Source organism: Pithys albifrons, chromosome Z (assembly GCF_047495875.1).
Source record: "Pithys albifrons albifrons isolate INPA30051 chromosome Z, PitAlb_v1, whole genome shotgun sequence".
NCBI classification, from domain to species: domain Eukaryota; kingdom Metazoa; phylum Chordata; class Aves; order Passeriformes; family Thamnophilidae; genus Pithys; species Pithys albifrons.
Window position 1 is genome coordinate 41,435,530 of NC_092497.1, and position 23,389 is coordinate 41,458,918.

At 42.8% G+C, this 23,389-nt stretch overlaps 1 protein-coding gene across 2 annotated transcripts in view; it reads left to right on the forward strand.

The window, feature by feature from the left end:
* Positions 1-15,967: 15,967 nt before the first annotated feature.
* Positions 15,968-23,389, forward strand: part of PTBP3 (polypyrimidine tract binding protein 3) — a 45,797-nt gene continuing 38,375 nt past the window's right edge. Inside the window, exons 1-2 of one of the 2 annotated variants that reach the window (XM_071580027.1) lie at positions 15,968-16,066; positions 19,150-19,223. The gene's annotated coding sequence lies outside the window, so the exon portion shown is untranslated. Of the gene's footprint in view, positions 16,067-16,157; positions 16,224-19,149; positions 19,224-23,389 lie in introns of those variants that run through there. The other variant, XM_071580028.1, reaches the window with a different exon arrangement.

Genomic DNA, 23,389 nt, shown 5'->3' on the forward strand with positions numbered 1-23,389 from the left:
CAGTAGGTATTAGTGTAAGAAAGAGTAGCATTGGACTGTGCAATTGTTTTGACCAGAGACTGTGCAGGCAAAAAGCTCTGTCCACAGAGATCTAGCTGTGAGCCCTGCAGTAGAACCTGGCAGCACCCCCAATTAACCACCACTTTGCTGGTAAGGCACTACACTCCTGAATCCTAATCCAGTATCACCTTGCAAGTTCTAATCTGGGACCTCTTGGACTTCAGGTTTCTGTACATCTTCTGCAGGCTGCAGTTCAGTTTTTTTGCATAATATTTTATAGAGATTTGAACTCTGAAGTTCAGCTTACTGTCCACTGAGTTTCACCATGCCCAAGCTCCTTTATTTACCACTTGTGGTGGAAAGAAGCTGTTTACAAGAATCATGGAAAACTGACACCCTCAGGTTCACACCTAAACCCTTCAGAATATCTCAGTTTTACACATGCAAACAATTTGATGATCAGTTTGCTTAGCATTTCCAGACACTCAGAATCATGGAATGATTTGGATTGTAAGACACCTTAGAGATCATCTAAGCTCAACCCCCTACCATGGGTAGGAACACCTTCCATTAGACCAGGTTGCTCAAACCTGGCCTTGAGCACTTCCAGGGATGGGCCATCCACAGCTTGTCTGGACAACCTGTTTGAGTGTTTCACCACCTGCACAGTAAAGAATTTCTTCCTAATATCTAATCTAAGCATAATCGCTTTCCATTTGAAGCCATTACCCCTTGCCTTTGTAAAAATGCCCTCTCCAGCCTTCTTGTAGGCCCTCTTTAGATACTGGAAGGTGCTATACAGTCTCCCTCAAGCCTTCTCGTCTCCAGTCTGAGCAACCCCAACTCTCTCAGCCTATCCTTGTAGAAGTGCTCCATCCCTCTGATGATCTTTGAGGCCCTCCTCTATACTCAGTCCAACATGTCTGCATTCTTCTCATATTGCGGGACCTAGAACTTGGCACAATATTCCGGATGATGTTTCACAAGAACTGAGCAGAGAGGCAGAATTACCTCCCTTGACCTGCTGGCCATGCTGCTTTTGATGCAGCCCAGAACACAGTTGGCTTTCTGGGCTGCAAGTGCACATTGCCAGGACATGTTGATCTTCTTACCCACCAACACTCTCAAGTCCTTCTCCTCAGAGTTGAGAACGCTCAACCCATTCTCTGCCCAGCCTGTACCTGTGCTTGGGTTTGCCCTGACTGAGGCTCAGGACCCTGCACTTGGCCTTGTTGAACTTCATGAGGCTCACACAGGCCCCTCTCTCGTGACTGACCAGGTTCCTCTGTATGGCACCCCTTCTCTCCAATGTGTCAACTGCACCACTCAGCTTGGTGATAACAGAGATAGTGAACAGTGCTGCTCCCAATACCAACCGCTACGGAACATCACTCATCACAGGTCTCCACTTGGACATCGAGCCATTGATCACAACTCTTTGAATGCAACCATCCAGCCAGTTCTTTATCCTCCAAATTTTACATACAACAAATTCAAGTTTCTGCAACTTATAGACAATGATGTCACGAGGAACAGTGTCAAATGCTTTGCACAAGTCCAAGGTACATTATGTCAATCACTCTTCCCTCATCCACAGCTGCTGTAACCCCATTGTAGAAGGTTTTTCTTTTTTGCCCAGAACAGCTATGTTTAACTGATCTGTGTTCAGCTATGGGGGTAAGAAATCTTTCCAGGCTCCCTAATGTATATTATTCATGTGAGCAAAACCTTTTCAGTGTTGATTACACCCAAATAACAGGCAACCTCATTATGTGTCTATTTCTAGCTCAATTAAGTTTCCATGCTGTATTCAGTTTGTGGGTTCTGCATACTTTAGCATACTTATGTATCATACAGAGAACCAAAGAAGAAAGTGGCAAAAGCAACAGTAAACCTATAATCTTCAGAGTAACATATCTCAAAATAAGTTGATACACGCAGAACACAGATTGTAATAGCACAACTAAATGCAGATGGCTAGGAAAATGTGTGACTAAGACAAGTGTCCATGTTTAATTTCTTATTTCTGTTTGATGTCTCACTGATGCAGATCTTAGAATTTTTGTTTTTAAGAAAGCCAACAAGCCCACAGAAAACTAAACCAAAAAGTTGTAATAAGTCATTATCTTCTTCAAAGTGAAGCCTTTTAATAAGTCTGTAACAAATCAAGTCTGTAACAAATCATCAGTGAGTACAACTACCATAAAAGCTAGGCTGACAAAAAAAAAAAGGCAAAAATCTTGCAACATAATATTTTAACTAAGTTGCAGCTTCACCTTCCTCCATTCCCCTACTAGGGCATGCAAAGAACTGAAGGGCCAATGTAAACATAAAAGTTAATTAAAAGACTCCTTCTGCTACATTCTTCCTTCATATGATACATTGAGATTATTTCCAGACACGGGTAGATCACCTGTGCCAAGCACAAAACTCACTGTTTCCATTTCCCAATGCTTTTGAAAATGAGGTGCTCTTATTTCTACCAAAATTGGTAGAAAATTGTTTTTACAGCTCTGAACCATGCAGGCTCTTCATAAGTGTAACTTACGTTAATACAGCCTGAAGCACCCAGAACATTTGTTCTGTATAAACAGGTGGCTGTTTATACAGAACAAATCATACATTCTTTAAACATCTCGTGAGCCACTTAGTGTTGCTCTTCTTGTAATCCATTTTCTTTAGGGAGCTCCATTTAGCTGGTGTTGTGCTAAGTATGGACATTGACTACAGGATGGGCAAGGAATGAGACAAAAAAAGCATTCTTATAGGGTGGAAAACACCACAGGAAAAGGAACTGTATTTCAGCATTTGTCATACTGTCAGCAGTGGGGATAAGTAGGGTTATGATATAACCATGCACTTCTTGATTAAGGATGTATCAGAAAAGACATTTCAAAGCAGGTACAAATGGGGAGCTCCATTGCAGTGAGACTAAGCAAAGTTGGCAGGCAAGATAGCCTATGAGGTGCAGAGGACACTGCTGCATTTCAGTTCCAGCTCAGCTGTGTGACCATGAGCAATTATTTCTATGCACATTCCTCTGTCCTATTTTATCTATTTGCATTGGGAACTCCGTAGGACAGACCTCTATCCCCCCTAGTTTTAAGAAAGGTATCCATGAAAATAGGCCATATTTCTAGCACACATTAGAGCAGCAATGATCAGTAATCACACCAAATTCAAGAGGTCCAGGAGAAGGATCTAAATCTTGGAATAACGTGAATGTTCAACAAAGGTTGAGAAATAGTGTATCTTTGGAAAAAGGAAGTTTAAACAAAAATCAAGATACCATATATTACAAACCCAAGTTTCTAAAACTCTAAAAGAAGGTTTGCAATTTCCAGTAACATGTTCATCAAAAAAACCCCATGCTTAATAATTAATCATAGCCATCAGGGCTGTTGCTGCTGTCTTGTGTCTGCTGCCCTGTATAAATGATTACAGAAGTGAACTGCAGCATGGTACGCACAGCCATGTTATTAGTGCCCATATCAGTGCACTGTTAGAGAGCATGTTAGAGGTTGAATATATCTCCAGCCACTTGAGAAATACTTCAGATCCTAAAAGTGTACACCCTCCTGGGTTTTGCCACAATCAGGATAAGACTCTTCCATATCACAGCTGGAGATGTCTGCAATATTTATCTTATAATTCAGGAAGGAGGTAGTGTAATGCAGCATTATCCGTTCATGGTTTACTGTCTTGCAGGCCTTACAGATGGAACACCTGTTACCTGAGTAGGTGAAACACACTTCAGGCCCTCACAAAATTAATATTTCTCATGCTTAGGTTGTATTTTGACATGTTAAAGTTACTAAAGTTTTTTTCTCAGTTGCTGTGATTTCCTCAACATCTTCTGCCCCCAAACTCTACTATATTTAAAACTTGTGCTTTGCAGCCCAGCTTAGGCTTTGATCCTACAGGGAGATCTGCCAGCCAAATCAAACCTCAGGTTTTCTCCTTTCAAAGCATCTTTTTGCCCATGAGATACAAACACACAGCTTTATATTGAATCAAAAGGACATGTGATGGCTGGAGGGCAATTGTGAAACAAAAATTCCCTCCCTTCCATCCTTCAACCAGTGTGATGTTCTTAGGGGTGAGAATGTCTACCATGCCTTCAGTGTTGTGCTAAAGATCATTGCAGAGCACCACGGCCAAAAGCAGCAGTCACATTTCATACAGATAACTGACCTCTAAGAGTTTTATTCACAGACTTTTTATAGCCTCTCTAAAAGAAGTCTGAAACTGGACTCTTGGTTTTTTCCCCATTCCAGATTATGCTAACAGGAGTTAAGAAGTGTGCTTACTACAGATAAGGTCTGACTTTGTTCAGAACTCTTCATGCCGGTGAAGCATAGACTATTGTGACACTCTCACCTTCTGGAGAGGACCCAATTTGATAGGGAAAGAAACAGGCCAGCTACATGTTCGGTCCTGTTCATTTAAGACATGCTGGAGGTACCACTGAGTTCAGTAATACTGACTGAACATTTGGAAAACAGGTTTTGACCCTGAGAGGGCATGCCTTGAAAATACTAACATTTTAACAGATTTTTTTTGGTAAGCATGTGTGCAAATCACTCTTCTGGGGGCAGGAAGCAAGATAGAACATACTTCAGGTGAACAGTGAATCTGCTCTAGGCTTACAGGATTTGCCCTGAACATATTTATGACTCTTCTCCGGGGACACCCCTTGTCGCGTGGGAGAAGCTTGCGTGCCCTCATGAGGTTGAGAGCTATGCTGGAGGTGGTTTGTGCTGCCAGTAGGGTCTCCCATGCCAGACAGGTCTCAGCTGAAGGGTCAGACAAAGTGTGTCCACGGGCAGGATGGGCTCGCTAGCCGTCTGGCAACCATCCTAGGAGAAGGACAACTCCAACCCCAAACCCGGGCAGATGGAGCTCGTTGAGCCCTGTAAGGCCATACTTCTAAGAGAAGGATACTCTAACCAAACCTACGTCCTGAGGTACTCGCTGTCACCGTCCAAGCTCGCTAGGCCATGGCAGATGAACCTCAGGAGTAAAGGGTGGGGCCAGTTCTGCACACGCTGTGCCTCACCTAAAAATCCATTGCACAGGCTTGAAGGGTTCACCCACATTGCAAAGCCCTGTAGCGACAGGTGAGGGTCAAAAACGGCAGGTGATAGGAAGCAGCTGGAAGCCGCAGACCCAACCCTGCATGCAGGCAGTTCAGGATATGGGTCATTAGAGACTTGATCCCGGAGATGACAGTCTCTTGCGGCAGCATCCTGAATGACCAAGCAGCCTTTTCTAGGGACAGCACTGCTTGCTCCACACGGAGAGGGGCTTAGCAAAGGTGGCCTAAACAAAGCTCATCTCCACACCAGGTTGGATAACCGCGGCCAACGGGCATCTTCCATGCGGTCAAACAAAAACAGAGATTTCAAAGGCACACACCTGCCTGCAAAGGTGTGCTCAAACTAACACTCGCATGTTGGAACATCAGAACCATGCTTGATACTGGGGATAGTGGACGTCCTGAGCGTCGTTCTGCTCTAATTGCCCACGAACTGTCACGGCTCAACATTGACATTGCTGCTCTCAGTGAAGTTCGTCTTCATGAGGAAGGCAGCCTTAAAGAACATGGTGCTGGCTACACACTCTACTGGTCAGGCAAACCCAAAACCGAAAGACACCTTTCAGGAGTTGGCTTCATGATTAAAAACTCCATTGCCTCCAAATTTGAAAATCTGCCGACAGGTCACTCCAATCGCATTATGTCCTTACGCCTCCCTCTACACAACAAACAACGTGTTGTTCTCTTTATCATATATGCCCCAACTCTCCAAGCTGACCCAGCGGAAAAAGACAAATTCTACACTGACCTGCGCCACTTCACCCAAAATGTTCCTGCAGATGATAAGATCATAATCCTTGGTGACTTCAACACCAGAGTAGGTAAGAATTCTGAAGCCTGGAAAGGAGTCCTGGGCAAGCATGGCGTTGGAAACTGCAACAACAACGGACGCCTCCTGCTAGAGTTTTGCGCAGAACGGCAGCTCTCCATCACCAACACTATCTTTCAAGAGAAAGACAGCCTGAAGACAACCTGGATGCATCCTCGATCCAAGCACTGGCACCTCATTGACTATAACTTAGTACAACAGAGAAATGTCAGTGATGTCCGTTATACTCGAGTGATGCCGAGTGCAGAATGTCAAACAGACCACCGCCTTGTGCGCTGCAAACTTAACCTCCACTTCAAGCCCAAACCTAAGAGAGGCGGCATTCCGAGGAGGAGGCTCCAAGTCAGCAATCTTCAAACAGCCACAGTGAGAGACAGCTTCTGGGGAAACCTTCAAACTAGACTTAAAGATAATCCCATAGATCCCTCTCCTGAAGCACTTTGGCAACATATTAAAAGTTGCATCCTGCAGTCCTCTGAAGAGTCCCTAGGGTTCTCCTCCAAGAAAAACAAAGACTGGTTTGATGAGAACAATCAAGAGATCCAGGAATTGCTGAAGAAGAAGAGAACTGCTCACCAAGCACGCCTTGCTCAGCCATCTTGCCATATATAAAAAAGCTGCCTTTCGTCTTGCATGCAGTAAGCTCCGACAGAAACTTCGAGACATCCAGAACAAATGGTGGCTCAACCTAGCAGAAAAGACACAACTATGCGCAGATTTGGGTGACCAAAGAGGATTCTATGAGGCCCTGAAAGCAGTGTACAGACCCGCTCACCAGGTTCAAAGCCCCCTACTCAGTGCAGATGGTCAACTGCTTCTAACAGATAAAACCTCCATCCTGAACCGATGGTCTCAGCACTTTCAGACTCTCTTCAGTGCCAACCGTGTAGTCCAAGGCTCAGCAATTCAGCACATTATACAACAACCGGTGAAACATGAATTGGATGCAGCCCCTCCTATGGGAGAGATACTCAAGGCCACACAAGAGGCGAAAACTGGCAAGGCAGCTGGGGTTGATGGAATTCCACCTGAAATCTGGAAGCATGGAGGTCAAGCACTCCATGCCAAATTCCACGAGCTTGTTGTGCGTTGCAGGGAACAAGGGGAACTACCACCAGATCTCCATGATGCAGTCATTATCACCCTGTGCAAGAAGAAAGGAGAAAAATCAGACTGCTCAAATTACCGAGGTATTACTTTGCTCTCCATTGCTGGTAAAATCCTTGCAAGAATACTTCTGAACAGATTAGTACCCACTATTACAGAAGATCTTCTACCTGAAAGCCAGTGTGGTTTCAGAGCCAATAGGAGCACCACAGACATGGTGTTTGTTCTCAGACAACTGCAAGAGAAGTGTAGGGAACAGAACAAAGGTCTCTATGTAACCATTGTTGACCTCACCAAAGCTTTCGACACTGTGAGCAGAAAAGGCCTGTGGCAGATCTTGGAACGTTTAGGATGTCCCCCCAAGTTCCTCAAAATGATCATCCTGCTACATGAGGATCAGCGTGGACAAGTCAGATATGGCGATGCACTCTCTGAGCCCTTTCCAATAACCAATGGTGTGAAACAAGGTTGCGTTCTTGCACCAACTCTATTCACAATCTTCTTCAGCATGATGCTCCAAAGAGCCACAGCAGACCTCGATGAAGAAAATGGCATCTACATCCGATATCGTACCAATGGAAGCCTATTCAACCTAAGGCGACTGAAGGTCCACACCAAGACCCTGAATCACCTTGTCTGTGAGCTGCTTTTTGCTGATGATGCCGCTCTCGTTGCTCACACAGAAGCAGCTCTGCAGCGCTTAACATCCTGCTTTGCAGAGGTTGCTGAGCTTTTTGGGCTGGAAGTCAGGCTGAAGAAACGGAAGTTCTCTAGCAACCGGCACTTCAAGAAGTCTTCCATCATCCTCACATCACCATAGGCAATTCAGAGCTTAAGTCAGTCCAGCAGTTCACCTATGTGGGAAGTATCATTTCCTCAGATGGTAAGATTGACAAAGAGATAGACAACAGGCTAGCAAAGGCATACAAAGCCTTCGGAAAACTCCATAAAAGAGTCTGGTTCAATAAACACCTGAAGAAAAGTACAAAGATCAGTGTCTACAGAGCCATTGTACTGTTTACTCTTTTATATGGGTCTGAATCCTGGGTCATCTACCGCCACCACCTGCGGCTTCTCGAACGCTTCCATCAGCGCTGCCTCCGTTCAATCCTAAACACCCACTGGTCTGATTACGTGACCAATGTGTCTGTTCTTGAACAGGCAGGGGTCAGCAGTATCGAGGCCATGATGATGAGAATGCAGCTGCACTGGGCAGGGCACGTCTCCAGGATGGAGGATCACGGCCTTCCGAAGATTGTGCTCTATGGTGAACTTGCCACTGGCTGCCGCAAGAGAGGAGCCCTGAAGAAGAGATACAAGGACTCCCTGAAACAACACCTCAGCCTTGGCCACATTGACTGCCACCAATGGTCCACTCTGGCCTCCAATCGGGATTCATGGAGACACACCATTCACGACGCTGCTGCTTCCTTTGAGAATGCACGGAGAGTCAGTCTTGAGGAGAAAAGACAACGCAGAAAGAACCATTCCTTGCCAATATCACCTAGGGAGACATTCCACTGTGCCTTTTGTGACCGGACCTGCCTATCCCGTATCGGCCTTTTTAGCCACCAGCACGCTTGCAGCAAGCGTGGGTAGTGCCCTTCTCAAATCTTCGTTTGCGAAGCCTAGCCATGATGATGATGATGATGATGATTTATGACTATTCTTGCACGCACAAAGGTCTGAATATGTGGACTTACTGGATTTAAATTTTAAAATACTCACAAACATGAGCTGCTGAAAGACAATGTAAGGATTTTCTCAACCCCCCATTATTAGTATTTAATATTCTTCAGAATAGTATTACTGTTAGAGAAGCTTTAAAAGTAGTTTCTTTCATCTTATGACCTCTGGCTACAGTTTCTCAAGAGGCATTTTCTATTCCATTTTCCCCCTGAAAAGTGAAATTTCTGTGTAGATTTAAAATTAATTGATGCAGTCACTAATCATCTGGGCTTTTTTCCCCAATATGATTAGACTTCAACAATGTTGTAACCCTGTGCAACAACTGGAATGGTGAAATTTGAAGGCAATTTGTGAAGGCACTTTTGTACAGTGTGCTTGAGGGAACTTGCACAGTGAGTAAAATGGACAAAGTGCTTTAAAAATGTTTGGTAGTAGCATCCATAGCTTAATTCCATTTATGTTTTCAGCACATACTTTTCCATTTAAGAGCAAGAGCACGTCTAATAAATCACAGAAGCACTGTTTTTCACAGAAGAGAACCAAAGATACAAGCAACCAGCTGAAATAATACTGTGTGGCTGCCAGGTAGTCCCTCCTGAACATGAGAAATTTTTCCCTGTCTCTCTCAGTTTACAACTGCATGCTACCTTTGCTTTAGCCACCTTCCCTGCCCGCCCCTCTGCAAGATGTCAGCCAGCCACTTTTACAACAATAATGCAAGGAGAACTCACAGTTAATTAATTTGTTTCTGCCACAATTTTTGATGGACCCTTGAAACAGACAACAGATTAGAGGCATACTACATACACACCCAAGATTCATACTGATTGAATCCTGGGAGAAGGGCAATAAAAAGAACTAAAAACTAATTCTTTGGTGCCACACTCACGGGACTCCATGTCAACTTTTTCTATCTTTTTGGTCTCAAGGACAAAGAGTGTCTCACAACACTTAGACACAACAGGACATTTTTGGTACTGTCTTATCAGCATTGAAAGATATTTATCCTGAAAGGTGAAACGTAAGTCCTGTTCTTACTCTGCGCCTCTCTTTTTTCTCCTGATCCTCTGTTGTTTTAATCAAATGGCTACCTTTGAGCTTAAACCTGGATTTGGGGTGACATTCTGAGTTTCCTCTGAAATGCCCAATGCTAAATATTTACACTAAAAACAACATGTATTTATCTCACTGTGGGTGGGAGGTCTATGTTCACAACTTTACAGATTCTGTCAGTTTTATGCACAAATACTGATTCATAGTTTTACATCCCAAGTTTGCTAGATTTTGTTTCAATGTTTACCTCAAGGTCTGGTAAGAAATTAAAATTTTATATCAACAGACACAAGTAAAATATCTTTCAATTTCTGCCATTCCTAAATGTTACACACCATTCCCTAAGGCTCTTTATATCCAAATTCTGCCAAAGTCTATTACTGTTCTCATATGATTTTTTGCCATCTTCTAAAGTATCCAAAGATTTTGCCAGCTCCAGACTAAATTGATTGGGCTATAGTTAACAGGTTAGGTATATTGTTTTCAGCACTGGTAATTTGGTTAGTACATTCCATGAGACAGACAAATATTAATTTGTTGCCATTGGCCATAAACGCTGTTCAGGTTTACTGTGGTCTTAGAAAGACAGTGCACTGAAATCAAGAGATGAATCATAACCTCAAATGGTAGCCAAGTCCTAACAACAAAAACATTTTCCCTATACGAGGATATTTCCTACTTTATAGTGAAGCACATAACTAAATTCTATAATGGTAACTAATGGATTGCTATAGCAATAGAATGTATATTTTAATACATTCTCATACTTACCAACTGAACACAAATTTCCCAAGACATTTCCAAATTTCAGGAAAAAAATCCAAACCTTCCCCAAAAAACAGCTGCTGTTGAACCACAGCCACACAGTAATTTCAGACTGAACTAAACTTAGGCTTTAATAAATACAGCTTTTAGTACTGCAGCAAAACAATTTCTCCCTTTTCTTCCCTGCTGTCAAAATTCTGGTAAGATTCTGCACTCAGTTTTTGCAATGCATAAGGCCCCTTAGTGCAAGACACAGAATGGTGAATCACAATATCTAATTGTCACTTTTAGTGCTTCTGTTCAGTGGAACTAGTTTGCTCAGATGAAGCATCTTCAGTTTCTCTCCAGAAGCAATCAGTAGGGTCAAAGATGTAACTCTGAGTGCAGTGGGCTATCTAGCAGAGAAGCCATACCCTACCGTGAGCTGACAGCTGGTACAGTGCACAGTAAGACACAGAAGCCCATGGAAGTCCATGGCTGTTCTCTCCAGATGGCTGCACCGCTACACTATTGGACTGGCCCTCAAAAAGAGGTGGAGAAAGCTACCTTTTTAAAGTTTGTGCAATGACTTTAGTTGTGCCAGAAAGCTGAGGAGATGGCAAATTGCAGTGAATTGTCAGATTTAATCAGGACTATTAATTCTTGAGCTATAGTTGCTAGTGAAAGCCTTGTTTTGTGAAGTTTGAGCAAAGCTAAATGACCTAGTCAGTGACTACTCTGCTAAGAAATCCCTCAGGTTTTTTCCAGGAAACTAAACAACGAAATTCTTAATAGAAATTGTGCTGTGTTGTATTCACAGAAACATAGGGTGTCCAGCTACAGAAACAAGATTGTATAAAGAACTGGAAAGCTTTAATAGGAGAATTACCTCAAAAATAACAATGTTTCAAATTCTTCTGAATAAATAGGAGCTAAATAAAATGGAGTACAGAATAGTAGTACCCCCTTGAATAAAAAGCAGTTTAGAAGACCTTTTAGCTGCCAACTACTAATTAGTGTTAAAACGCTCCCAACTTAAAAACACATGACACTGAAACTACAGTTACAACTGTAAAACAGAAAAACAGATCAGTTTTTTTTGTTTTGTTCTCATAGTCTAAGCAAACATTAGCAATATGGACAACAGGAATATTGATAAGCTATGAATGAGAAAAATACAATAGGTGTTTGTTTCTTTAAACTTGATAGGATAACATCAAAGACAAGTAATTTTCAATAAAATGCTGTGCTGCTACAAACAGATAAACATAATTTGTTTAAAACAGATCAGGTTGACTGATTGTGTCTGTCTAATATTTGTATGCTGAGTAGACTACGTATTGTGCATCCAGGCTCTGATACTATAATTGGATCTGTGCATACAGACCTCTGTTCTTGTTCAAAATTCTATTTAATTCAGTTAACGTATACACCTCTTTAAAATAAACAAGACGCTCATTCAGTTTATATGTCACTAAAACACAACACATCCATTCAACAAAATTGGGCATATCTAGTTTATATCCAGCATAACTGGGAACTTCCCTAAAGTTGCAAGTAACATGAATTTGACATGAAACAGGATGAATACAATTTGAAGCAATAGAAAAAGGAGAAAAAGTAATAGACGTAACCAACCAGAGAATCAAGCACAAAAGAATTAATAAGTGGACCAATTTAAAAGAAAAAGAAAACAAACCAGACAAATCAGCACCCCCCCCCCCCCCCAACACACACACACACACACAAACAAACAAACAAAAAACTCTATCAAAATTGTCGCAGGCAAAGTAGGAATGTAACTCCCAAAGCCCAAGTTTGCTTCCTGGAAGTGTTTTCTCTCACATTATCTTTATCTCTCTCTCTGTCTCCCCCTTCACTCCTTCCCTTCCAGGAAGGGAAAGATCAAAGTTTTCATCCTTTCAGTTGTTCCCTGCATGTGTTAACAATCAGCTCACAGGCCCCATCACAAAGGATTTATTTTCTTTTTCTATTATAACAATCTATGAAACTTTCTATTGGCTTTGTGAATTGCAGTTGGTAGTTAATTTAGAAGCATACTTCAATGGCAGCACAGTCAAGATTATCAGTGAAACACACTTATTTCTATTTTTATAGTATGCAGAGCAATTACGGGAGAACTGTTATAGTATTTTTAAATTGTAATATATATTTAAGTTGTAACAAGAAACATGTGTGCCAAGTGATGAAACTGCACGGCATTTTTCACAATCTGACCTCTAAAGAGAAGTTCTTGCAAAGAATAAAAAAAATATTAATTTTTATGTTCATTTATAAAAAATATAATCACTAACATACATAAAGTATATTCCAATACACTGGAAAAATTAAATATATTAGTATATCTCATATGTGCATATGCATGGTCTCATATTAGAATATATATAATAGACACGTGTATGTTTCCCCTTCCTCTCTCATAATACCTGATTCAAATATAATTGGTTTTGAGCCTGCTGTTATGACTACAATTCATTTTTTTGAAGGACTACTCTCCCAAGTACTTCTTTGATCATGGTGGTTTGCCTTGCTCCTGTAGTCTAGTTTACAGCAGAACAGAAAAGCAAACTTCTAAATACTTTTGTATTCTTAAGATTGAAATCTATCAGACTTGTAGGACATGGACAATGTGAAGAATTGTCCTCTGACTGTCACCCATTTGATTAACGACATAGCCCAGAAAAGGCATTGACTCGGGGAAGTCCTTAAAGTCCACCTTACACAGGACATGACCAGAGGAAGACAATTCCTGCCAGTGTCCTGACATGCAGATCCCTCATCTGGTAGCTGCTTGGTGCCTCCACAGTACCTCTCACTCTTGGGCACCCACCTCTAGGGAGCAGGATGAAGAAGCAGCTCATTTGACCCACCCTGCAGCCACCTGAATGCCACCAGACTCGGCTGTGCATCACTCAACAGGTTTGCCACTCTGCTTCCCTGTCCTCACACACAATAGTCCAGGCACCTGCCCACTGCCACACCTCTGTGGCTTGAGGACACTCGCTCAAGATGTTATTTTGTTACTGCACCACAATAAAATTATTTTAAGGATATAGATATCTATGTCTCTGTTATGGGAAGCTTGGGGCCAAGCTGTTAAGGAAACCTAGTCTGACAGTGTGAATGTGGGGTGTGCAGCTGTAAAAAGGGGCCTTGGTCCCATCTCAGGTGGTGTGAGGGTGACTGTCAGAGTGGCTATTGGATGCTTGGACAGGAAAGATTCCTTAATATACAGCTCAGTGAATTTACTACCCCCAGAGACAGCTCTAACATAGACAGCACCTTTGAACAGCTGTGCTGGTTTAAAGACAAACCAGCAGAGGTGAACCAAATACAAAAGAGATTCTAAATCAGAGTTGCAATTTAATAAAAATATTACAATGAGTGCAATGATACAAAGAGAAATTGGTTTTGACCCACAAAATGCAGAATTATAACCCAGCGCCCTGGGACACAAACACAATGGTGTTCATTAGCCCCTGTGCTGAGACCCACATGGTCTTCCTGAGTCCAAAGTAAAAGGAAGGGAAAACTCTGTTGGTGCATGTGACGGTCACAGTCTAGTTGAGAGTGGTGGTCTCCTCCTGTCGAGGTGGTGGTCCTCCTCTGGATCCAGTGAGTGGTCCCAGAGGTCTCCAAACCCCAAGATTATATAGCCTCAGGTCCAGGTGGGAACGCCCAGTACCTCCTCCAGGGCGGGGAGTTCCACAATGGGTGATCTGACTCTGTGAGTCATAGGGTATTTATGGAATTGTTGCTGGCCCATTAACAGACACGCCCCCTCAGGCTGGGTGTGGAGGTGCTAACAACTCACCAGAGGGGAGTTATCACAGCTCCCATCTCACAGGCTTCTTTAACACCCATCTCATGGCCTGAGGGGTCAGGTGTGCCCTGGGCAGCTGCTGCAAATGGTCCATTGTTAACTGTTCATGAGAAACTACGTAGAGGGTTTAGAATACACAGCTTTAGTCACACACACAGAGTGATAAACTGGTCCCAGCTGCGGGCTAGGACAACAGCACAACAACCAGAGTTGGGACTGTGCCATAAGAAGAAAAGCATGACCAGCACCTAGCTTGGGGCTGGCACACCCAAATTGCTTTTGGTGGTCCCTGGCAACCAGCCAGCTTTCACCCTCTGTCCTGGCTACCCCAGGTGGCCTGTGGGACTGGGGCCTGCGAGGGATGGAGAGAGGCGCCTCTGAATTGTTGCTGTCCCTGAAGCTTTGCAGTGCTACAGGCTGGTGAAGGAGGGGCTGGACAGCTGCCCAGAGGAAAAGGACTTGGGGGTGCTGGTCAACAGCCAGCTGAACAAGTGCCAGCCATGTGCTCAGATGGCCAAGGCCAATGGCATCCTGGCTTGTACCAGAGACAGTGTGGCCAGCAGGGCCGGAGCAGCAACTGTACCTCTGTACAGGGTAAGGTCACACCATGAGTTCCCTGTGTCCATTTCTGGGCTCCCCACATCAGGAAAGACATTGAGGTGCTGGAGTAAGTCCAGAGAAGGACAATGGAGCTGGGGAAGGGTCTGGAGCACATATCCTATGAGGAGTGGCTGAGGGAGCGGGGGATGTTTCACGTGGGGAGAGGAGGAGGCTCAGTAGAGAGAGCTTACGGCTCTGCACAGCTCCCTCAGAGCCGGCTACAGGGCGTGGGAGTCTGTGCCTTCTGCCTCAGCTAACGACAGGAGAACATGGCCTCAGACTGTACCAGCGGAGGCTCAGGTCGGATGTCAGAAGGCATTTCTTCACAGAAAGGGTGATTAGACAGTGGAATGGGCTGCCCAGGGAGGTGGTGGAGTCACCGTCTCTGGAGGCGTTTCAAGAAGGACTGGGCACGGTACTTGGTGCCATGCTCTAGTTTATAAGATGATGTTGGGTCACTGTTTGGACTCGATGATCTCGGAGGACTCCAACCCAACCCCCCGCTGCAGACGGTGCTGCTACCCCGTATGCTGAGGCTGCGGGATGGGGAAGCGGCGCAGCCGCACCGCGCAGGCGCACGGCCGGGGTGGGATGGGGCGGAGGGGGAGCGCCCTCAATGCGCCTGCGCCGTGCCGCGCGCAGCTCCGGGACGGGACGGGACGGGCGGCTCCGCCCCCGGGCGTGAGTGGGGCCCGCCCGGACACCGCCCCGTCCCGCCCCGCCCCGGGGGCCGCTCCGTTCCGGGGACCGCCTCACTCAGCTCCGCCTCGTTCAGCCCCGCCCCGGGGACCGCTCCGCCCCGCCCCGCCCCGTCCCGGGGGCCGCTCCGTTCCGGGGACCGCCTCGCTCAGCCCCGCCCCGCCCCGCCCCGCCCCGCCCCGTCCCGGGGGCCGCTCCGCTCCGGGGATCGCCTCGCTCAGCCCCGCCCCGGGGACCGCCCCTCCCCTCCCCGCCCTGAGCTCCCGAGGGCTTCACCTGGTACCGCCTGGGGCGGGGCCTGTACATCTCGAGCTGCTTCTGCCTCGGAGCCCCGGGGGTGGAGAGAGAGGGTCTGCGGGACGTCCTGTCCGCCCCCATCGGAGGGAGCGGAGCGAGGGGAAGGGTGGGTGTCGGAGAGGGGACGGCTTTCGGAGGGGCGGGCTTGGGATGGGGATATTCCCGAGGGCTGCTCCGCCAGGTACTTGTGGAGGAAGGAGGAAGCCGGCAGCCGCCACCGACCCGGGGCAGAGGGGCCGGGCTCTTCCGCGGGCAACTTCGTGGTATTCAGGGCGTGCGGGTCTCGGCTCCTTTTCTTTCCTTTCTTTTCTCGCAGCGCGGACGGGCTCGCGGTTTCCCCCCGCGCCTGGCCGCGGGCCGGGAGTCTGCGGGAAGCGCCGGGACGCGCCCCTGTCCGCGGGGCCGGCGCCGCCCCCTCTCCCCCCGGGGCCTCCGCTCGGGGCTGCTCCCGCCGGTCCGGTCTTTGCGGCAGAGTTAACCCTGGGAAGGGGCAGAAACCCCCTTGTCGCGGGGCTTTCTTGGCGGCGGGTGAGGGTCGCGGTGAGGTTTCTCACATTCGCGGTGGTAGCTGAAGTTTTGTGCCTCACGTCTGGGGTGGTGTCTGTCCCAGGGAAAAGGTGGAGGTGCTGCGCTCTGCCTTGGCGCTGGTGCCTGGTGGAAGTGCATATGTGGAAGCGAACTGATTGACATCTATTCTGCAGGGTTAATCAATAGTCAGAATGGTTGTTCATGTGGTCCTAAATGTGTTCTTAGAGACCGCACTGAAGCTTTAAGTACTCTGGCAGAGCTGAAATTTACACAGCATGTCATCGTCAGAAGATAGAAGTCACTCTGGCGTAGTGTGATGTACACTGACTATCTGTCATATGTCTTGATAAAAGTTTCTTAACTTGAAACTAAGTAATAAACCCAAGTTCATTATGTGTGAAATGAAAATGTGTTGCAATCAGCATTTTTCCCACATTTGCTGTCAAACTGCTTATTGGAAAATTTCAAAAGAAAATTAAGAAAGTTCTCACTGAAGTGGGGATCTTTTTTTATTATTCTGTCAAATGTGCTTATGAGGAACATGCAGTTTTGTTTTTAAATACTACTATTTTCTTCTCTTACATTGTAGAATTGCTATCTAATGTGGCTGTATGGTTCTTCTTGTGGTCTTGTACAATTAGTATGATGAGTTCCTTTTCAAAAGTGGTTTTTTTTTAAATTTTCATAAAGGTTTTATTATTTCTGTTGAGAAGGGAAGGAAAAAGAGACAACTGTTGTCCCTGAGATACTAATAAAGATAACTAAATGTTGACATTCATCTGTTTTGAGTAGAAAATATATAGGTAAAATATATTTAGTTCTTAAACTGTACAAATCTTAACACCACAAAGTAGAACCTTCCTAATAAACGTGTTTTTCAGAGAGCAAGAAAAAGACTATGGCCATGTTAAAGGTGAATCAACTGAATGGTTTTTAAGAAATTTTCTGAATTAGAGCCTTTTATGTGTTTCAGTAAAGATACAGGTGGTTGATGAGAACTGCAGGTTAGAGTGTGCTCTGCGATATTAAATGCTGCCCGTGACACTTCAGGAAGATCTGAGGGCTTGGGATGGTTTAGGGGTGTTCTTTTTCTGTTAGAAGATGCTAAATAATTTCTGAGAATTGAATTCATTGGGTCATCTCCAAACTGTTAGTTAAAAATGCAAGCTGTTAATACTGGGGTCAGTTAAAACTGCCCTAATAAAATTACAGTAAAACAAGTTACAATTGTTCATAAATCAGCTTCCAACTTCTAATTTTCAAGGGCATTTAATGACTACCCTCCCCCCCAAAATCAAACCAACAAAGACTAAAAGAAGGAAAACTACACCCCCTTGGCACTAATACAGAAAAGAACTACAGGGATTAATTTATTTCTGTGGAATGCTGAGGCTAATTTAGATCCAAAACTTATATTTGGGGAGGGTAAGATTACATGAAGGTAAATGCAGAGAAACCACTTTTATTTGGATCAGAAGGATTCTGTAGAAAGCTGTGAGAATGTCACTGTTATATGGCAAAGAAATTGATTCTTTTTTTAAGCTTATTGCATTTGCAGGTAAATACGAGTCACATTACACTGATAAAATTCAAAGAAACCAGTAAATGTATGAACTATAATTTTTCCCCATCAAAAGCAGACCAGGTATTTACATAGATGTATGTTTTTCTGTAACTAAGGTTAGTGTGTTTCTTGTGAGTTAGTAAGAGGGGACCATCAGGAACAACAGTAAACACAGCAGCCATATTTGTATTCATGGGTTAAATTCAGTCCTTCCAGTGCCAGATTAAATCCTCTGCTTTAACAAGGTTTTGGAATTGTGGAAAATGATGCTCAAGCTTGTTTTGAGGAGTCGTGAACCACTTCCATGCTATTATCTGAAGGTTTCTGGCTCAGAAGCTCTTTTCGGATTTATATTCTAACTAGAAGGCAATCACGTTGCTTATTTTCCTCTAGTTGCTTCATGAATACCTGTCTCTAACACTCTCTTGAGTTACGTGCTTGTGAAAAATATCTAATACAGGCCTAATGTGAATGAAGTTATCCCTCCTTATGAGCTTTCTATTAACTTATCAGGTATTAGTAGTAAACAAGTTTGATAAAAGTAGAAATGGGAATCATCTGTCATAATCAGAAACATGAAAATAGCAAAATACAAATCAATCTTATAGTTTCCCTAGCAGTTGTGAAATTATTGTTGATTTGATTTGGTCTGTAGTAAACAAAATTTTTCTGCTTTGGGTACCCTGTCAGGAGAGATAAGCAGTTGAGTATGCTGGGTCCTAGCAGGGACTGTTTATCAGGTTTTCTGCTGAACTAATCCTGTGCTACCTGAAGCACTCAGAAGGTGTTAAGTGATAAGCACAGGTGTGTATCTATGTCAAGTTTCTTTTAAATGATATCCTGATTAAACATAATATTGTGTCTAAATGTGAGGATGAGTTAGTTACGTAATAAAATTATGCCTACAGCTGCTGCTTTAAGGTACGATTCATAATTCTTTTGCACTCATTAACTGTTGCATATAATTGCACTCTTGCTTTGGTTTCCCTGCTTTTTGACTACCGTTTGTAATTTATAGTTTTAGTTTCAGTTTGTGGTGCATATTTTCTATGGAAGGCAACATTTGAGACTTTTTTCTTTTTCTTTTCTTGTTTCAGCATGTGAAAATTGTGCCTATCTTGTCAGATCTGTGGACGTGAGTTTTACTGTGGAGTTTTGATACTGTTGCAAGGTGAGTAAGTGTTTTGGCTGTTGATCCTGTCGATACCACTCTTCCCTGCTCTTGCTGCTTCCCTGCTGGCTGAAGTTGTTCAAACTCAGGTCTGTTGCCAAAAGAGCAGCAACATCCTCGACAGCGCATTTCTGCACCTCCCTCGTAAGTGTAGCAACTGTCATGTGTGAGCTACATGTAAATCCAATTATTCTGGCACAAAGTTGCCTTGCAGTTGTCAGTCACTGCAGCAGGAGCTGTGAAAACACAAGGGTTGAAGAATGTGACTGCCCTTGCTCACTATAGCCTTAGATCAGCTTCAACTGACCAGGAAACCACACCCTGAATTTCCTGTGAAAGCCAATGGACTATGTGATTCAATAATCTAACCATTATCTTTATTGCAATTAACTTCCTTAATCACAAGGAGCTACAAGCAATTTAACTTGTTGCCATATTTTTCATTAAAAGACATGGTGTATTACATGGGTTTAAAGTCAAGGAGCAGACCATACTTTCTCCTTCCTGAGTAGCAGAAGCAAAGGAACTAGAATAATGTTTGCATATGTACACTCTGAAAGTGGGCATTACTTCACACAAGTGCACAAATGCACACTGGGGTCAGCACTCCCTATTAGGATGTGACCATTTAAATTTAAACATTACTATTTCTTGGAACGTGGTTTGCATTAATCACAGGAATAAGGATGATCCAAAACCTGTTCAGATATAGGCCAAAATGAAATCTTACCATGTCATCCGCTTTGTGTGGGACCATGTGGCAAACGCAGGGACTGGTAACCCTTTCCTTGTCTGTAGGTTGCATGGCAGCTCTGTCTGAAGTGGCACTGAGAGGGATGTGACAAAATTTCCATGTGCAATAAAGAGCAGGCCACTGCTAATCTGACCTACCTTGCAGTGATTGCGTTTAGAGTATCTCTCCAACTGTTGGCTGTTGCTTATTAGGGAGTTTCTAGAATGCAATACTTTGGAAAAGACTATAAACAGAGGAGAAGAGCATGTCCATATATACTGAAAAAACCGAAGCATTCACTTCAACAAAAGATGCAGGTTTTCTGGATACAGTGGAGAAACGTAAACAAAAATAGGGGTATACTAGTGCTGTGCTGTCTCCTGAGTCTCCAGACAGTCCGAGATGATGACTATGTCCTCATGTATGTAACTAATGTATTAATAATGAAGCTTTAATCTAAAGGATGATTCTTGCAGGAGCTAGTTGACTTGCTAATTGTTCCAAAAGATGAAGCAGAGTTGGGCTGAAGAATGCAGACTGCTGCATGAGAAAGTGCCATACAGTGAGAAACTGATAAGACACATTGCTAAGGAAGTAGGGAGGAAACCAAACACTGATGAGACGAAAAAGACAAGGACTGTGGGAATCACTGGCGTGACCATGTTTTCCTTGCATACAACACTACTCTCCTGGAAAACATTAAACAGTAATGAAAAATTCAACTTGTGAATAGAAATACTATATCATTATCTTGGTGCAAATCTTTCATCTCTTAGAACAAGAGCTTTTCTAAGTTGTACTTAGTTTATGTGATACACGTCATCAAATAGAGTTTTATTACTTTCTAACCTCTTGAGTTCAAATGTATGATCCTTAGAGTTTTTGGTCCTAGAGTTATGTGATTGTTTATGCATATGAGTCTTCCTTGTAAAAATATAAAAGTTCTAGTTTTTACTCTTGTGAAGGAAAGCTTTAAAATGTGAAGCTGAAAACTGAATATTCAAAATCAAACAGTCAAAAACAGTCTTTGGAGTGTCATGGTTAAGTTGAGACTGGGAAATTTTTTTTTTTGAGATTGTTTGTAAGGTTCTGAAAATTTCTAAGTTAGAAAAAGTAGTTTCATGCTTTTAAATTAAATGATTGATCAGTTGGGAGTCGAATCTTTTTGCTATCTTCCTATGAATCCATGGTATTTTTTGGATACACGGGATGTGAGATTTCCCCTCATCCACAAAATGTTATTTTCTTAAACTAAGCTTTGTCTATTTAGTTTTGCAGAACAATAGAAATCAAAGTAACAAAAGTAGATGTTCTTCCATGCTACAAGGTAGAGCTGCTGATAAACACTATATCCTGGAATCCTGTTTATGAGTTTTTCTGTTTTCAGAAGGAACTAGGGTTAAAAATGTATGGTAAAAGTGATGTTTCATATAGAAATTTTGCAGAAATCTTGTTTATTGCTACTATGATCCAGCTAGTTTTTTTTTTTAAATTTTTCTCCATGCTGTGTGTATTAAACTGTTTTCTTTTCCAGAGGAAAGAAAATAATACATCTCATCACATTTTTATTTTTACAACAATGTTTTTCTTTCTTCCTTTAAGATATTTACTGTTATCTTTGTGACATTGTCTAATATCATTAATTTTATCTTTCCATTTGTTTTAGTATACTGTTGTTGCATATGTCTTAGCAGTTTGTCTAAATGAAGGAATATATTTTGTAGCCTTTCACTTACACTTACTACTTCTTTTGTTCTATCACTTCCGGAGTTTGCTGTTACCATATTGACTGGCATTAGCACCGTGGTTTTGTTCTGTTTTTCTTGGGTGTCTTTCTCAATTTTAACCTTTAATAATAGCAAATTATAAACTAGATTGTCCTCTTATGATACTTTTGTGTTATAGGGTTGTGTAAATTTTCTTCCTACCAAATTCAAGAGAGAGAGCTTACTGATGCTCCATTTGGGTTACTGGATGCTTAAACCATGACTTATGCATGGTCAAGCATATAATGATGCAAAACTATACACATTGTACAGATACATTTGTGACTTCAAACAAAAACCCCTTAAGTTTAAAGCCATGTATCTTCTTGCTGTATAGGACTCCACATTGTGTGGTGCTTATTTACAGTTGTGTTCACATATTCAGTTCCCTGGTAATAATTAGGATGAAGATTTTTAGTCAGCATTGTACTGGAGGTTCTGTTGATTTTTTTGAACAAGGTATGTATTTGCAAGGAATATACTGAAGTAACTTTCTTCAGTAAACTTAAAAAAACCCCTTTGTTAACTCATGAAGAAAACTTAATCTTTCTGTGTTTAAGGGTTAAATTAACTAGGAAGAATAGATGTCAGTCTTTATAGTTAGTAAATTTTGCATTTATACTGTAAGAAAATAATACTGTTGTAAATTGTAAGTAAGTGGTGATACCATAAAGCAAAGCAGTCACTTTTTGCTGCACAGTTTCAAAGGAGACCTTGCTTCTGGGTCAAGATGCCTGCTTGATCTCTAGAACTTTCAAAGTTTCCTTCCAGATGAGCTTAAAGCTTTCATACTAAGAAGAAATATCTCACTTTAAGAATGAAAAGGCACATTTTATATTCATTAAAACTTAACACCACACTGATTTTACAGCTTTTGATAATCACTTGCTCAAGGTTGCCTTTCCATATTTTGCAGCTTCAAGAGGAAAATATTTCCTTATGTTTTTGCCCTGTATCCAATACAAATGCAAAGTACATAATGTTTTTCTCTTAACCTTTTAGTTACTGTTGCGTGACTCTTTGAAAGTGTACAGTATCTTGTTACCAGTGTAGGAGGGAGCCTCAGTCGCTGACAACAGAGGCAGTAGAGTGGGCTGCGTTGTGAGCAGAGCCACGAAGGATTCAAGCCTATGGAACAGCAGCTATCAGGGCTAAAACAATGTGCTTCTAGGATGACTATTAATTAGCAACTTGAGCCAGTGTTTGGGAGGGGTTTTTACAGTGAAGAAAAGGAGGCTTATTTGGCATCATTACCTGTAATTTCTCTCTGTTTCAGCTTGGTGAAATGGCAGGCTTTATCTTTGTATGGTCAGTTTAACAAAAATGTATGATTTTGAAATTTCCCTAAGTTTGCCTCCACTTTCTTTGAACTTTTTTATTTGGCATCAACAGCTTAGTACTTTGCATTAAACTCCCATTCTGGAAGTAGGAGTTGTAACTCCTTTGCAAACCTGGTTTGTGGAAGTAAGAGTAAATAATATAACAATTGTGTAGAGAACTTACTGCAGAAGTAGAAAATAATGGAAATTTTTACTCTTCTCATGACCCTTAATTTTTTTCTTCACAGATTCTATAAAAGTTAATAAGGTATGCATTAGAACAGTTCAATTAAATTTAACTGTGATTTTTCACTGGTGTAGCTTGAAATTGTCATGTTTCAAAGTTTA